Below are 15,395 nucleotides of genomic sequence, written 5' to 3'. Positions count from 1 at the left end.
CTCATGACATCGAAGGCATCCTTGCCACGATGCAAAGAAGGCTCCGGCTCCGAGGAAACTGGAATCCTCCTCCGCACCAAGGGGGACGGCTCCAAGGCCGATGTAGGAGCCGAGCTCACCTGCGCCGAAGCTCCGAGAGGGAGAACGGGGTCGGACAACGGTCCAATGCCACTAACCCCCTCGGAGCCGACGAGGGAGTCTCGGCGCCCAGATCCCTCGACAGAAGGCACCATCGAGGGAATCGGAGCTGATGACGGAACCAAAGGGGAAATCGTTATCGGTGCCTATGATTTCACGATTTGAACCTAAACAAACTCCGGCTCTGAACTCAGAGGAGTCAGCAGAGGAACATCAATGGAAGCAGGCAGAGTCGACACATGATGAAGAGGGCTTGATAACATTTTGGCCAGTGCCTGCGACTTCAACAACCTACTGACCACTCTCTCCACGTCGTGGTCCGAGAGTCTAGAGGACCGAGAGGAGTGGGAGGATCTGTGGCTGCAGTCACTCTGCAACAGAGGAGACAGAGGGGCCGAATGTATACACTCTAGAGAAGGGGACCTCGGTCTCGTGGGTCTGAGACGGCTCCGAAGATGCTGGTGGAGCCGACTGGGAGGCAGTCTCCTCGGTTCCGACTGGAACCAAAGTCACTGGTAATGTTTGGGCCAATGACGGCTCCGAGCTGGGAGCTGACGATTTGGTCGGTTTAGGAGATTTCACCGGCTGAGCCTTGGCTGGTGAATCCTGGGGCTTAAGAAGACCCCTTAATATCAGCTTATTTTTGCGCTCCTGCAGAACCTTTGGGCTGAACACGTGGCATACAGAACAAGAGTCCTGCAGGTGCACTGCGCCTAAGCAATAGACGCAAGAAGTGTGCCCATCTGTCAGAGACATTTTCTGACAGCATGAGTCACACTTCTTGAATCCAGACACTTTGGATTCTTTAGACATAACTAGCTTAGGTTTTTGGCCAAGGGCCTAACAACAAAAAACTACAACCACTAACTAACCAAAAAAAACACAATAACTACAGTCAAGTTTTTTTTTTTTTTTTTTTTTTTAGATAGGAAGCCTCTAACTTAAACGGCTACCTATGAAGTAAAAGAGAAGACTAAAACTAAAACGCTACTATAAGTAGAGGGAGGAAAAGGGGAAGGGGGGAGGGGAAGAATTCTCTAACTAAAACGAGTTCTAAGGGAAAAATACAACACTAAAACTACAACAAACCAACAACAATGTCAAAAAGTCTAAACTATCAAAAAAGAACCCCTAATTTGCTAGAAAGTAATATATATAAAACTTACAAGAGCCTGAGCCAGTAATAGCGAACCTCGCAGCTGAAGCGGCAAACGAGATCTGGGTAGCTAGCGCTAGGCATCATAGGATAAGGGGTAGCCTCGAGCCAGTAAACAGCTCTCGAGCTATAGAAGATAGCCGTTTTGACAGAGTATAACCCGGAGCTGAAGCCTCAACCTCTGGAGTCTGTGAGCTGGGAGTGACACCAGACAGGATTGAGTGTCAAAGACTGCCCCAATGAATTCTATCTGCTGGACCAGAGCAAGGTTGGACTTCTCCCAGTGAACAGTTATCCACAAAATTTCTGCCAGAGAAAGGGTGTATTGAAGGGCTGTTACCAGAAGATGCTTGATGGGGGTGGTAAGGAGCCAATCGTCCAAATACAGAAACATCAGGAATCCTTGCAGTCTCTAGTAAGCTGTGACAACTGCCATGCACTTTGTGAACACTATGGGGGCTGTAGAGAGACCGAACAGCAGGGAGCAAAACTGGTAATTACTGGCTCCTAGCCAGAAGTGAAGCAGACACCTGGAGCATTTGTCCATTTTGATGTGGTAAAAAACATCCCGGAGATCTATCGAGCACATCCAATCCCCCTCCTTGAGAAAGGGGAGGATGGACTGAACCGTCACCATCTGGAATTTGGTTTGGGTGACACGTTTGTTCAAACTGCTGAGATCCAGGATGAGTCTCCAGTCCCTTGTCTTTTTTGTTACTAAAAAGAATCTCGAGTAAAATCCAGATCCGCATTGGTCTTGTGGGACTAGTTGGATGGCTCTTTTTTCATACAGTTTTCTTACTTCTGAAGCTGCTTCTTCCCCCTGACTGTATGGAACATTGGGAAGTTTTGTTGGAAGGTTTGGATAAGATATGAGAGGAATGGTGTAACCTCTGGTAATGATGTTCTGCACCCAACGATCGGTGGTAATAGAGAGCCAGGCAGGTTTGGTGCAGAGAGAAACAACCCCCGACTGCTTCCAGAGGCAAGCAATCGGGCCGCTCTTCAGGAGCGCTGGTAAAGCTGTCCAGAGGAGAAGTCTCTGGAGCCTTAGTTGCGTGGACCTCCTCTGCCTCGAATGAGGCATCTTCTGGAATTGTTACCCCCTCTGCCCCTGTGGGTATCATCACCATATGCAGCACGGAAAGGACCCTGAGATTTTTTGTGCCACATCTTCCCACTCCTCTGGTTCCTGGAGAAGGAATGCTGAGGGTTGGAAAAACATTGGCCTATTGCAGACAGGTTCTTACCATCCTGCTCACACCTGGCCAGAGTGTCCTTTACCTTGGAGCCAAACAGAGAAGATGCTTCGATGGGAGCATTCAAAAAGGAAGACTTAAAGGGATCCGTGAGGTCACAAATGTACATCCAGGCATAACTCCTCATAACTATGCCTGAACCTGGAGCTCTAGCCGCTTCTTCGGTTGCGTGTGAAAGCAACCTCATGGACGAATTGGAGATCAATTCCAGGGTTGCGAGCTGCGAGGCAACTTTGTCCCTCACCTCGTCAGACACCTGTCCTGTGAGTGTTCCAGAGAGTTTGGAAATCAAGTCTCTTTGGAGCCTCGTAAAATGTGTCAAGTAGTTCACAGGCAGTATAGCAAAGGTCGCTGAAGCAAAAACTTGCTTCCCCAATCAGTCCACAGCCTGGGACTCTCTGTTGGGTGGGTGGACAGTAGGACTCTCCTCAGCTAGGTCCTTCTTAGTGGCGGCCGCCGCCACCACCATAGCATTGACTGGTAATCCTCTGGACCAATGTGGGTGTTCCTCAGGTGGGGAGAGAATTTTGTCTTGTCTCCGAGGGATCGCCTCAACAGAGTCAGGGTTCTTCCAGGCGTGCTGCACTATGAGCTGAACTAGCTCGTCTGCAGGTGGAGTCATCCAAGAGGTAGAAGGACGGGTGCGGAAAGCCTGCAGGAACACGGATTCCTCAGAAGGAGGATTAGTGGGCTTCCAGTCACCCCTCTGTTTCAACATTTCAAGGATGTCTCCAAAGGAGACATCATCAGGAGGTGACCCGTGGGGACCCTTCACCATCATCGAAATCTGTGCCTTCTGTAAGAGACTCCTCAAGTGAGTCTACATGCTTCCTCTTGCATAACCTCTTCCATGGGGGCTCCTCAGTGGGGGCTTCTGAGGAGGACTTGGAAGAGTGGGTACCCTGTACAATGGGTTCCTGCGGCTTCCCCGCCTGGAGTCCCGGGGAAGTGACCTGTGGCAGCTGTAGCTCAATGGGAGAAAACTGGGGTTCCGATGTTGGCGGAATGCTTCCAGAAGCAAGAGCCCTCTCCATCGCACAGAAAGCAGGTCCGCCCGAAGAGGGATGGGAGCCCACAACCGAGAAAGATAACCTCGGAACCGGGATTACACCCCACTCCATCCAAACATCCAAACCACTCCTCAAGCAGGATTGGAGCAGACAAAGCTCCCAGTACCAAGGACAGATTGGAGACTGATTCCAGGGTTGCGAGCTGCAAGGCAACTTTGTCCCTCACCTCGTCAGACACCTGTTCTGCGAGTGTTCCAGAGAGTTCAGAAATCAAGTCTCTTTTGAGCCTCGTAAAATGTGTCAACTAGTTCAGGGATGGTATGGAAAAGGTAGCTGAAGCAAAAACTTGCTTCCAAAATCTGTCCACAGCCCGGGACTCTCTGTTGGGCAGGTGGACAGTAGGACTCTCTTTAGCTAGGTCCTTCTTAGTGGCCGCTGCCACCACCATAGCATCAACTGGTAAGCTCCTGGACCAACGTGGGTGTGCCTCTGGTGGGGAGAAAATTCTGTCAGGTCTCCGAGGGATCAACTCAAGTCAAGTCAGGATTCGTCCAGGCGCGCTGCACTATGAGCTGAACTAGCTCGTCTGCAGGTGGGGTCACCCAAGAGGTAAAAGGCTGGGTGTGGAAAGCCTGCAGGGACACGGACTCCTCAGAAGAAGGATTAGTGGGGCTTCTAGTCACCCCTCTGTTTCAACATTTCAAGGATGTCTCCAAAGGAGACATCATCAGGAGGTGACCATGGGGACCTTTCACCATCATCAAAATCCATGTCTTCTGTAAGAGACTCCTCAGGTGAGTCTACATGCTTCCTCTTGCATGATCTCTTCCATGGGAGCTCCTCAGTGGGGGCTTCTGAGGAGGACTTGGAAGAGTGGGTACCCTGTGGCTTCCCTGCCCGGAGTCCTGGGGAAGTGGCCTGTGGCAGCTGTAGCTCAGGGGAAGAAAATAAGAAGTTATGTACTCACCATAACGTTCCATCTGAGTAGGTGGCTTCATTTGTCTGCAAGCCTGTGGGTCTTGGATCCGATATCGGATCCGAGCCGGCAACTTGTTTCATAGCTAATGGATCCGAGCTCCTAGCTCCTCCCCTCACCCATAATCCCCTGCCAACCCTCCATGACCTCAGATCAAGTTTGCCCCTCTATAGATACCCAAAAAGGGTATTCCAATAAAACAACTCGCATAGATCCATTTTGAAGGCCAGGGGGAAGGAGGGGGGGGGATGGTTGCAGACAAATTAAGCCACCTACTCAGATGGAACGTTATGGTGAGTACATAACTTCTTAATCTGAAGTAGGGACTTCATTTGTCAGCAACCTGTGGGACAGAGTCCCCAGCTACCTGAATCTTGGGTGGCCATCATGGAAGGATATTGCGGAGCACCGCAGAGCCAAAGTATGCTCTCCCTCTAGAAATTACATCCAGTTTGTAGTGGTTAATAAAGGTATGAGATGAGGCCCAAGTGGCTGCCGAACAAATATCATCCAATGGAACTCTAGATTTGAAGGCCGCAGAAGTAGAGATGGAACGAGTGGAATGTGTGCGAACTCCTTCAGGTGCGGGTCTCCCAGAAGCTTGGTACGCTAAAAGAATACATTGGGAAATCCAGCGTGACATGGAGATTTTTGATACTGCTTTCCCCAAATTAAATTTGGCAAAGGAAATGAACAGCTGGTCGGATTGCCTGTGACCAGCGGTTCTATGAGTATAAAAACGCAGCTGCCTATGTGTATCTAATGAATGCAGCTTCTACTCTTCTTTATTCTGATATTTAGGAAAGAAGACCAGTAGATTTATGGATTGATTTATATTGGTTTCTGATGCTATTTTGGGAAGGAATGAGGGAATGGTCCTGAGGTACACTCTGTCCGGATGAAAGATCAAGTAAGGAGGTTTCACAGAAAGAGCTTGAAGCTCAGAAACTCTTTTCGCTGAAGTAATGGCTACAAGGAATGCTGTTTTCCAGGACAAGTATTTGAGATCCACTGAAGCGGCAGGTTTAAATGGTGGAGCAGTCAGGGCTTGAAGAACTAGTGAAAGATCCCAAGGGGGTACGGCTTCTTTTATAGGGGGTCTGAGCAAAAAGGTGCCCTTGAGAAAGGTTTTACACAATTTGGCCGACATCAAGGGCCCTGTGTCATGTCCACATTGTAATGGGAGATGGCAGCCAATTGTACTTTGACAGTTGAGCAACTAGCGCCTTCCTGAAAAAGTTTGGTTAGGAAGTCTAGTATGGATGGAAGAGGAGCCGTAAAGGGATCTAGATTATGATGCTCCGCCCAGACGGAGAAACGTTTCCATTTACTGCGGTACACTTTCCTGGTGGAAGGTTTATGCGATGCCACGAGGATGGCTTTGACTGGTGAAGAGATACCGGGAATCCTAACTAGGAGTGGAACTGGAGCAACCAAGCTGTCAGCTTCAGACTGTCCAGATTTGGGGTCGGCAAGCCCGATGGATGGGAGATTAGATCCGGACTGGGATCCAGAATCCAGGGGGGATTCACTAGGTGAGACCACAGGTAAGGGAACCAAATTTGCCGAGGTCAGACTGGGGCAATGAGGATCATCCTGCTCCCCAACCGCAAGGCTTTCTGTAAGAGCTGCAGCATCAGGGCTAGAGGAGGATAGGCATAAAGTAGACTGGGCAGCCAAGCATGCACCAGAGCATCTCTTGGAGTTTCCCCTGAAGGGGGAATCAGAGCAAAGAAATTGTCACTTTTGGTGTTTGAGGGAGAGGCAAAAAGATCGCAGCAGGGTTGCCCCCATATTGCGAATATCTGCTTTGCTACTAGTGGGTTGAGAGACCACTCGTCAGGGGTAAGAATGGTGCAGCTGAGTTTGTCCGCTAGGATGTTGGCCTGCCCCGGAATGTGCGTTGCAATCAGAAAGCGGTTGGTGGAAATCGCCCATTCCCACACTCTCATGGCTTCGCGGCATAGAGGGTAAGACCTGGCTCCCCCCTGTTTGTTGATGTACCAGACAACAGACATGTTGTCCAACTGAATTGCAATAGTTCCTTCGGGGAGGAGATTCTGAAGTGCTTGCAATGCGTACAGCACCGCTCTCATCTCCAGAACGTTGATATGCAGGGAGGTCTCTGTATCGTTCCACGTGCCTTGGACGGTCCTGCCTGAATAATGCCCCCCCCCCCACCCGAGGTGGGAGGCATCCGTGGTCACCGTGGCGAGATGGGGAGAGGTGCAGAAGGGTCAGCCCGTATGGAGATCCGGAGTATGAAGCCACCATAATAGGGCCCTCCTGCAAGCCTTGCTGATAGCGATGGGGTGATGGAGAGGAAAGGACAGAAAGGACCATTGTACTAGAAGGGTCCACTGCAGTACCTTCATATTCAGACGGGCGCATGGAAGGAGCGTTATCGCTGCTGCCATGGAGCCCAGCGCCCTCAGGACCAATTCCGCTGGTGGTGCTTCTGACTGGAGGATGGCCCGCACATGAAGTTGCAAATTCCGTAGTCGTTCCGACGTCAGGAAGGCTCGTAGATCTCTGGTGTCTATTCTGGCTCCTATAAATTCTATGACTTGTGTCGGGGCCAGAAAAGATTTGTCGGCATTGATGGTGATGCCTAATTGGGGGGCTAGGCGGAGAAAGAAATCCCTGGCTGAGCAAAGTAGATGCCTTGTTGGGGCGGTCAGGAGCCAGTCGTCCAGGTACGGGAAGACCTGTATTCCCTGGAATCTCAGGTGGGCCGCTATCACTGCTAACATCTTGGTGAACACCCTGGGGGCTGTGGTGAGACCAAAGGGAAGGACCCTGAACTGGTAGTGACTGGCTCCTAGCCGGAAGCGGAGAAACCTCCTGGATCGTCTGTCCATTAGAAAGTGGTAGTACGCATTCTTGAGGTCTATAGAGCACATCCAATCGTTCTCCCTTAGAAGGGGGAGAATAGATTGAAGAGTGACCATTCGGAATTTTTCCTTGGTTACTGACAGGTTCAAACGGGACAGGTCTAGAATTGGTCTAGAGTCCCCCGTCTTTTTTGGCACCAAAAAGAACCTGGAGTAGAACCCTAATCTGAGCTGGTCTTGGGGGACGGGCTGGATGGCTCTTTTTTCTAGCAGCTGCTGAATCTCTGTGGCTGCAGCCTCCCTCTGATCGGGTGGTATATCGGGGAGGTTCTTGAATTTGGGGACAAAGTAATGGAATTTTGTACCCTCTGGATATAATTCGAAGCACCTAGCGGTCTGTTGTGATAGATTCCCATGCCGCTAGGTGCTCCGAGAAGCCCCCCGTGACTGTCTCCAGAGTGGAGCAGCCGGGCAACCCTTCAAAGCTGCTGCGTGGGCCGGTCAGAGAAAGGTTCTCTGGACCCAAAGTTCCTCGGAGCCCCTCTGCCCCTGGGGTGGCATCCTCCCTGTCCTCCTCTGCCACGGAAGGACTGGTTGTCCAGAGCGGGTTGGGAGTGTTGCGATTTCCGGAGCCACATCTTCTTCTGACCCTTTTGGTTCTTCGAAAAGGACCGCTGGGGAGCAGAGAAGCGGACTCCGACGGCAGACAACGTCTTCCCGTCCTTCTCGCTCTGGACTAGTGTCTCACGAACCGTTTTGCCAAACAGGGCAGAACCATCGAAAGGGGCATTCGCAAAGGACGCTTTAAAAGGCTCCGCAAAGTCACAATGACGGAGCCAGGCCTGACGTCTCATGACTAGGCCTGCTCCGCTAGCTCTAGCGGCTCCCTCGGTGGCGTGAGACAATAGCCGCATAGAGGTATTTGAAATAGATCTCAGAGTAGCCATTCGGGTGGAGTACAACTGTTTGTCCTCCACCGACATGGACTCAGGGGGGGAGGCAGCGTAATCTTTGATAAGATCCCGCTGCATCCTGATGAAGTGTGCCATATAGTTCAGAGACCTTACTGAAAAGGTCGCTGAACTAAAAACTCGCTTCCCTAAGCGATCCATCGAGCGGGACTCCTTGCTCGGTGGATGGACTGAGGGGCTCTCCTGAGCTAGTTCCCTCTTCGTGGCTGCCACCGTCAACATGGCATCTACGGGGGGACCCTTGCTCCAGTGTGACCGGTCTGCGGGGGGGGGCTCAGTATCCTGTCCGGGCGTTTTGGGACTGGCTCCATGGTGTCCAGGTCCTTCCACGCCCTGGTGGTAATAAGGTCCACCAGGGGGTCGGCTGGAGGGGACACCCAAGAGGTGGACGGGCCTGCTTCGAATGCCTCCAGAAACACGGACTAGTCAGAGGAAGCCTTGGAGGTAGACCACCCACCTCTGATCCTAAGCATTTCCATGATGTCTCCAAAGAAGACATCCTCAGGGGGTGATCTTGGGGAGCCTTCCCCTTCATCCAAGTCCGTGTCCTCAGTTAAGGACTCAGGGGAGTCCACGTGCCTCCTCTTGCACTTGTGCTTGCGAGGCATTTCCTCAGGGGGGCTGTCCGAGGAGGTCTCGCCAGCAACATCCTGTTCCAATGGAACAACCTGGGACATCGAAGCAGGCTGTCCCTGTGGCCGGGTGATGGTAGCCTAGCCCAGCAGACAGGGAGTGCAGGGTGGAGCAGAGACAAGGGCCGGGGGTCCGGATGCTCTCGACAGAGCCCTCTCCACTACATCGAAGGCCGAGGGGGAACCGCTCTCCCTGGGCTCCGAGAGTCGACTCCCACTCGGATCCGATGAAGGGATCGGAGCCGGCGCCGAGACCAATCGGATCCGAAGGACCAGTGTGCTCCGACCTGGACGGAGCCGAAGACACACTGAATCCCTCGGATCCGAAGCTCAGCCCATGGCTCCGAGAGGTCATATCCAACAGACTCGAGGGCAGGGTCGGATCCGAAGTACGAAGTACTGTGGGTGCCGACCCACCCCCGGCTCCGAACGCTTCGAACCCGGGGAGTGGGTCGGAGAAGGAGCAATTAGAGCAAAAAAAAAGGCGTCGAGCTCCCCCTGAAGGGGGGGGGGGGAGGCAAGAGCACTCCCATCTGCAGCTGGGCCTGGATGAACCTTCGCATCATCCGGTCCAAGTCTGCATCTGACATACTGAAAGTTGATCTCGATGAGGCCACCGAGGCAGGCCTGGAATGCCGCCTCGATGTTCTCGATGGAGATCGGGCCTCCTCCTCCTCAGATCCTGGGGAGAAGCAAGGAGATCGGAGCCGAGGAGGAGGAGACCTCGAAGCTGTGGAGGGAGAAGCCCGCTTAGCTGGCGGGGCCGAAGCGGAGGCCTCGGCCCGCCACTTGTGGTGCTTCTCCCTCCGTTTCTCCCTCCTGACCTCCCTGTCCTCCAGCGCTTTAGCGGGAGTTTGAGTCCTGGCCGGAGGAAGGGTGGCAGGAGTGGCAATGACCACAGCCTGTGGTAGTGCCACGGGAGCAGCAGAGGTCGGAGCTCAGTCCGGGGGCAAAAGTCCCGCCAGGACCAGCTTTGACCTCCACTCTTTCAGTGCCCTGGGGTTGAACGCTGCAGAAATGGTACAGCCTGAGGAGAGGTGTTCAACCCCAGGGCACCGAACGCACCGAGTGTGGCCATCAGCCGGGGAGAGCTTATGGCCACACTCGGTACATTTTGAAAAAAAGGCTTTTGGGGCCTCAGCCATACTTGAGGAAAAAAAAGTACTACACAAACACACAGGCCCCAAAACACAAACACACACACACTCACTAACGACCAGCGAAGGGAGGGAAAAAACTATATAAAAAAATATAAAATACAGGGAACCTGACTCTTACACACTTTTTAAAGTTAACGATAGAAGAAAGTTGAAGAAAATTACACTTAACTGACAAATTCGCTAAGAGCTCAAAAAAATCCAGCCATCCACAAGCGCGGCAAACTAGATCTGGGGTCATGGAGGGTTGGCAGGGGATTATGGGAGAGGGGAGGAGCTAGGAGCTCGGATCCATTACCTATGAAACAAGTTGCCGGCTCGGATCCGATATCGGATCCAAGACCCACAGGTTGCTGACAAATGAAGTCCCTACTTCAGATGTGTGGTTCTGATGGCGATGGAATACTTCCAGAAGCAAGAACCCTCTCCATCACATGGAAAGCAGGTCTACCCAATGAGGGATGGGAGCCCTGAACCGAGAAAGACAACCTCGGAACCGGGGTCACACCCCGCTTCATCGAACGCACTCCAGAAGATGGAGTCTCAAGCAGGATTGGAGCAGACAAAGCTCCAGGTACCAAGGACAGAACCGAAGAAATACTCAGAACCATGCCACCAACTGAAGAGCCTGCAGCCCAATCCCAGGGTTGAGGAAGGACTGGTTCAGTAGGAACCGAGGACCAAAGGGACGGCCCCGGAGCCAAAGTGAGGTCTACTACCGGAGCCGAGATGGGGGGTTCTGAGAGAGACGTCGGAGCAGAAGGCTTTGGAACCGAGGCGGTCAAAGCAGGAGACTAGGATGGAGTCTGTGGAGAGATCAACTGAAATCCCATAGGGGGATGGGTCCTAGAGGGCATGGGTATCCCCTGGCTGCCAGAAGTTGGTCCACAAGACGCACCACATAAAGTTCTGAAAGGCTCCTGGTGGATCTAGTGGACTCTCCCGATGGGGAGTATGGTCGATCTAGAATGGGCTATACACTTGGCCTAGGAAAGGATCTACAGACAGAGAGTATCAGGTCCATGGTGCGGGGCCTACTGGCACTGGCGTCCCAAGTTTGGAGACCGGGAGCAGTGGAGTCAAATGTATTGTAGTCGGAGCCATAATGGAGCTCAGTGTCAAAGGGGTGCTTGGAGCCGATACAGCAGGTTGAGTCACCATTGCAGAGACAGGCATCGAAGGCGTGCACTGTGCCAAAGTGGCACCTGGTGCAGAAGTAGTAATAGGCAGGTTTATGGTTGGTGCTGGAGACGGTATTGGAGCTGAAGTTGGCGCCGATAAAGTAACAGTTGTAGTGCCTTGAGCAGATAATGTCGGAGCCGACATGGCAGACTTATGCTCCGAAGAAAGTTTTTGTACCTTAGGTTTGACAGAAGTGCCCTGGTCACCCGAGGGTGAAGAGAGAACTGAATGGGGCCTTCTTTTATCTTTCCTAGGAGGGGTTGAGACCTTGTCGCAGAAAGGGCTTCTGAAAAGGGTGATTTAAGTAGGTCCTTTAAAATCAACTTATCCTTGCTCTCATTCAGATTGCGCTGGCTAAAACTTTGGCAAATTACACAGGGAGGCTGCACCGAAAGATGGGCACCCCCAAACAATAAACACAATCATTGTGAGAGTCACTGTTAGGAAGTTTACCCTTACACGAAGTACAGTGCTTGAAACCTGAAGTACCCTTCTTGTCAGACATCGTGACATGCTAACAACAATCAAAATCTTCAAAAACACTGTCAAATCCAATTTAGTATAGTCTGAAACTAAACAAAAACACAGTATCTAACACAAAAGCAGAAACACACACCTAGATAGAGAAGGAAGGAATACCAGCTAAGGTATTCAAGGAATACCACAAGGGTAAGGACAGAGGGCCATACCACCAATGGTACTTAAAAGATTACCAAACGAGTAGAAGGAAAGAGAAAATGGGGTAAATCTAACTATAAAAGTGAAGATCAATGAATATAAATCACTAACGATAAGAGAGTCAAACAACTTTCTCACAAAATATCAAAAAATTTTCCGCTTAGCTGAGAGCTCAGCTGAAACGCGGCTTTATGGCTAAGCGGCAAACGAGATCTTGGGTAACAGGGAGAAGGGCATTGTGGGTAAGCTTAGCTCAAAAGTTTTTTGGCAGGAGCGAGCTTGGTAATAGGCCGACTCGGTTCTGAGGGCTCGGAACCGAAACCTTCTGAGATGAATGGAAAGAAGATTAACAACATCAGATTTAAAGTTTTTCCTCACAATCAGAGAGTCTGGCTTGTAAAGAACTAATTGTTTTGTTAAGATTAACTACTTCTTCCAAAGAACAATGTTTACATTTTTTTTTAACTTCATAGTTCTAGCAGAAGATGACATACTCAAAGGAGGGATGGCTGCCCAGTATAATGGGCTATTGCCTCCATTATCCCGAGAAGCATCTTCCAGATTGTCTCCCAAAAAAGAAGGTTCTCCCATGCCCATATCAGATACTGGAACAACTGCAGAGGATGTCTGGGTGACGCTGGCCAAAAAACTACAACAAAGGAAGACAGAGGTAAGTTAGTGGTCCAAGGAACAGCAAAAGGGCACTGCAGGTTCACCCACTGACAGCCGAGACAGAGACTGCAACAATGGCAAGGACTCCTTGGTAAGTAGCAGTTTTCTTTCTAGGTATTGCAGGTAGAGCACCAGCCAGACTAGTTTAATTACCCATGCTGCAGCTAAATAAGAGGCACAAAAAGAAGCAAGCGGAACTAGAGTGAGTCAGACAGAAGGCATGCTGTCACTGAGTGTTCACAAACAGCACACATACACTCACAACACTTTCCCCAGTCTTTTTATCTTAAAAAAAAGAGAAACTAGGACACAATTTGCCTGTCAGCACTTTTCAAAACAGCTGAAACATACAGGCAGAAACCAAAACAGCAGGTAAGTTGTCACAAAGTGAGCATAAGCAATACAATGACATTCACACACTCCTGCCCATACCTCTGTAAAGTTTTCTATCCCATAAAAATCAAAGTTTATACAAGCAGTACATACCTTCTCACAAAATTAGCACCTAATATCTTAAAATAGCTTCTCTGACAGCAAACTTCTGATATTGTGAAAAAATAACTAGATTTCTTATAGAGGAAATATTTTCAGTCATAAAATAAAATATATATTATTTTTCTTAAAAGGGCAATCGTTTATGAGTAGAGGGGTTCCCCAACAGGGATAACTTGCCAGAAACAAAGCCCTTGGCTGCTCCTGTGAAGCCCGAGAGACGCTTCTTCTAAAGACAGCAACAGAGTACTGAAGAAAGCTTCACTCTAACTGCTGATTTCCTTCCTTGGGTTTATTCAAACAGCAGTCAGAATGAGAGTGTTTGTGGTGGAGGGTAGGTACAGCCAGAGCTTTTTAAAGCTGGCTGGTTGTTTTCTGGGCAAGAAACAACCCGTATAGCCTAAAGGTTACTGCAGCAAAGGGAATGATGAACATTGTCTTTTCTTTCATTTGTATAGCGGCTGAATTTCTTTCTTTCAGTAGATTTAATTATCAGAATCTCAAAAAGCACTCCTTGAATGTGTTTAATGGATGCTGACCATCAATGCATTTACGTGAATTACATAAATACCACTCTAAACACAATTTTAATAACCATTTTCTCTTGGGGGGGGGGGGGGCAGGAGAATTAGGCCAAAACCATAGCTCAATTGAATGTGAATAGAAAAATAAGCAACCAAATGTACAATGCTGCCGGAATTCAATACTACACAAGGCAAGTCATTTTATACAGTGTTCCCTAAATGAAGTCTGAACAGCAGCAGCAACACTGCTGTCCTTGAACAACAAAACTTTTGTGAGACTGAAAAACTAACTGGACAGCAAATAATACTGGTAAGCAGAAGTCCAGCTACAATGAATAATACATCATCTGTCTCCATATGAAGACCTTATCTTGTAGTACTAAAATTCTTCAAGAATATTGAGAAAGATCTCTTGTCTACTGGAGTGATAGAAGAGATACTTAGCAGTATCATTCTGAATGACAAGTGGAAGCAGCTGAACTATTAGGAATACGCTCATTTATTTTTATTAAGTTTTGACAACCATCATTCATCAGCATGAACTAGCCATAATTAGCATACTTCTGGACACCAAAGCAGCTAGCAACAAATTTTCCTAGTACACTGCATGACAAGTGACCAATAACTAAAATTACTAAAAGCTGCTGCTGTACTTAAAAATATGTCTTCAAATGTGTTGATGAAATATATACTGCTGACACAATTTATGGAAGGGGAAAACATGATATGAAACAACTGTTTAGAACAATGCAACAAGTGCAACACAAGCCATTACAATGGTGCACAATATGCAAGAGAACAACTTTGGTATCAGTACTTCTGAAAACTTTCTCGCTCCAGAGGAATGCTATTCTTCTGACTAAAAAATCCACAACAGCAAAATCAGTGTATTACACAGAATTCTAGACGATCTTCTTACAAGAAAATCATGAAAATATTAAATTCAATTGAACTTTACAGCTACAGAGATTCATTAAAGAAGGACAGTGTTAATAAGCTGCTTGATAAATGTTAGTGAAGATACAAACAGAAAATGACAGATCATGCACCGTTTTCTGCAAGATGTCCACATCACAATAATAAAATGTCCTTGGGATGAGCTGAAATAAAACAGACGTTTCAAAAAATGACAAAACTTAGGACAAATGTGAAGATAATACAATATATATCCTTCCACCACACTCAGTACCTGCCTAACAAAGGGAAAATAAGAATTTCCGAAACCACAGTAACAACACTGCTTCATGCAGAAGGCTCTATAAATTTACAAACATAATGTAGTCTTTACCAGTACCATAATACTTTCCTCTTCAGCAGAAAGCACAGACTCAAATTTTCACTGGAATAGGAAGCTGCGAGTCCCAGAAGGGAAAAAATCCATACGCAGAATGTCTTCCATTGTGCAGAATTTCCATGACTGTACTACAACTAGGTTACAATCTATAATGATCAGAGCAACTGCTCCCAAGCAAAGGTATTTAAAATTTGCAGCAATATTAACATGGAATTATCTCTTTCAGAATAATATGCATGCATATATCTACCATGAAACAATGGAAGAACTGCTGCTTTAATAGCGGAATCGCTATACAGAGGAAAGAGGAGGCAAAACAGAAAGCCACAATACAGAGGAGCATCCCAATTTTCTAACAAAGGTTAGCACCAGGCCAATAAGATAACATGACTAGTTGTAGTCCACTCTTTATATTTGAAT

The 15,395-nt window shown here is 48.8% G+C and overlaps 1 protein-coding gene across 1 annotated transcript in view; it reads right to left on the bottom strand.

Annotated features, from left to right (window-relative positions):
* The window catches only part of PPIP5K2 (diphosphoinositol pentakisphosphate kinase 2), a 3,486,936-nt gene that overhangs the window by 862,920 nt on the left and 2,608,621 nt on the right, over positions 1 to 15,395 (bottom strand). The gene's annotated exons all lie outside the window — the stretch shown is intronic.

The sequence above is a fragment of the Protopterus annectens genome, chromosome 2.part2 (assembly GCF_019279795.1).
Source record: "Protopterus annectens isolate FY-2018-M chromosome 2.part2, PAN1.0, whole genome shotgun sequence".
Taxonomy (NCBI): Eukaryota; Metazoa; Chordata; order Ceratodontiformes; family Protopteridae; genus Protopterus; species Protopterus annectens.
This window is presented reverse-complemented; position numbering and strand designations above follow the sequence as displayed.